Below are 2,946 nucleotides of genomic sequence, written 5' to 3'. Positions count from 1 at the left end.
TACAATGATCGAGCACCCATCCCTCCACCAGTGTCCATTCTCCACCACCAATGGTCCCAATCTACCTCCTGCCACCCCCACCCAACCCCATCTGCCTCTGTGGCACATTTAATGTATATAAATAAAATTGTGATTTACTTACTAATCTTAGTCAATATCCTCTCATTACTTAATAAGCTATTATTAACACTATCCAGTGTCAGTGCATGAACAGTTGATGTCCTCTAGTCATTATAAAACTAGAAGTTTGTTTTAAGCTCCGCCATTGATTTCAATTTATGGCTCTTTTAACATCACTGCAGGGCACATCCTTGCCTGCAAACCTTTAAGCTATTATTTTGTGAGGAAATCATATAAGTTGAACCTCTTGATCAAAGTGTGTAAGCATTTAAAAGGTAGTTTTATTGTCACTTTTTTTCATTTTTATCATTGATTCACAATACTATTAATGATAGGATTTTATGTTACCACATTCCAACATCACATCCTCCCCACAGTGTCTGCTTCCTTCCACTATGATGTTAGAGTCTCCCCTTCAAGCCCCCAAACCATTGCCCAGCTGTGTGCCATGGCAAGCTCAGTTCTGCTGTTGCCTTTGAACATTTGTCATTCCCTTTGCACTTCTTTGTATCTCCCATATGAGAGGGATCATTTTGTATCCATCACTCTCTTTCTGGCCAACTTTACTCAGTGTGATGCAGTTCCATCCATGTTGTGACAAACTTCATGATATATATATATATATATATATATACACATATATATATATATTCAAGTAGTACATCATTGTGTATATATACCAAAGCTTCTTTTTTTTTTGTTTGTTTTTGGGTAACACCTGGCGATGCACATGGGTCACTCCTGGCGCTGCACTCAAGAATTACTCCTGGTGGTGCTCAGGGGACCATGTGGGATGCTGGGAATCGAACCTGGGTCGGCACGTGCAAAGCAAATGCCTTACCCGCTGTACTATCGCTCCAGCTCCTATACCAAAGCTTCTTTATCCATCTTCTGTTCTAGAACATTTGGTGTTTAGAGATTTTGATTATTATAAACAGGACTGTAGTGAACACAGGAGTGCAAATGTCCGTTCTGCATAGAGTTTTGGGGCCCTTGAAGTAAATGCCCAGAAAGTGAAACTGCTGGTTCAAATGAAAACTTATTTTTTACTTTTATTGAAACATGTTTGTACTGTTTTCCAAAAAGTATTTTCAATTATTTTCAATCACTAGACATTTCTGCTAGCAATGAATGAAGGTTTTGTTTTCCCTCACATCTCTGCCAATGCTGATTGCTTTATATATATACACACACACACATATATATGTATATGTAATGTTTACCCTTTGTCAGATGAGTGGTTGGCAAATATTTTCTCCCAGTCTGCAGACTGTCTTTTAATTCTTGGTTTTGTTTCTAGTCATTGCTTCTTTTGTTTTGTTTTCAGTTTTTGAGCTACACCCAGCATTGTTCAGGGATTACTCCTGACTCTACATTACTTCTCCTGGTGGGCTTGGGGGACCATATGATATTTGGGGGATTGAACCTGGGCCAGCTGCATGCAAGGCAAGTGCCTTACCTGCTGTACTATAACTCTTGCCTCTATTGTTTCTTTAGAAATTTTTTAACTGAAACATCATGATTTACAGGTTGTTTTATAGCTCAGTTTTAGATATACTTTGTTCCAGCACCAGTCCCGTCCCCCCGACCGGTGTCATTTTTTCTAACAGAATTCCCAGGTTCCCTTCACCTAACACCCATCCTGTCATCTTTACAAGCACAACTTTAATTTTGGTTGTTGAAGTTTGGATCTCCTGTTTTTAATGTTGTTGACTCTGGTTTGGATATTTAGCTAGATGTCTCCTTTGCAGCACCAATGGACTCAGATTCCATGTTGACCCCTGTTCTCCATACTTTCCCTCTCTCTCCTCTAGCCCCAATCTCCACTGCTTCCCTCTGTCTTTTCTTTCCTTCTCTTAGTTATTGCTTCTTTTCGGATGAAATAGCATCTTAATTTGATGTAATCATACTTGTTTATCCTTGCTTCCATTTGCTTGGTTATTGGCATTGAATCATTAAAAATAACTCAAGCACAATGTCTGGAAGGATTCTTCCTATATTTTCCTTAATATAATTAATATAATTAATTGGGTTCAGGTCTGATATCAAGATCCTCAATCCATTTTGATTTACCTTTTGTTCATGGCAAAAGATAGTGGTTAAGCTATTTCTTTTTGATGTAACTGCTTAGTTTTCCCAGCACTATTTGTTGAGGAAGCTTTTCTTGCTCCACTTCAGACTCTTAACTACTTTGTTGAAGATCAACTGACCAAAATACCTGAGTATCTGGCTCTGATATCTCAATTTTATTCCACTAGTATGAGAGTCTGTCTTTGTTCTAGTACTACACTGTCCTGTTTACTTTATTGTATAATTTAAAGTTGGTAAAAGAAAAGTCTCCTATTCTTTTTCCCTTGGATTGCTTGTGGGGGTTTTATTACTCCATAAATTTCAACAACATTTGGTCTATGTCTTTAAAAAACATTGTGATATTTTTTATAGGAACTGCACTGAATCTATATAGTGCTTTGGGTAGAATTGTCTTTTTTGTTGTTTGTGTTTTTTTGAGTCACACCTGGTGGTGCTCAAGGTTTACTTCTTACTCTGCTCTGGGATCTCTTCTGTTGGTGCTCAGGGGACCATTTGGGTAGCTAGAATTCAACATGGGTCAAAAGTGTGCAAGGCAGGTTCCCTGTCCACTGTACTATCATTCTAGTCCAGGATTGTCATTTTGGAAATAAAAATCTTTCTAATCCATACACAGAAGATACGTTTCCAGTTCTTTTTATTTCTTTTAGCAGTCATTTATAGTTTTCTTTATATGTCTTTTATATCTTTTGATAAGCTGATTCCCAGGCATTTGGTTTTTTGACATGCAATCATGAA

This window comes from Sorex araneus, chromosome 2 (assembly GCF_027595985.1).
Source record: "Sorex araneus isolate mSorAra2 chromosome 2, mSorAra2.pri, whole genome shotgun sequence".
Lineage (NCBI taxonomy): Eukaryota > Metazoa > Chordata > Mammalia > Eulipotyphla > Soricidae > Sorex > Sorex araneus.
This window is presented reverse-complemented; position numbering follows the sequence as displayed.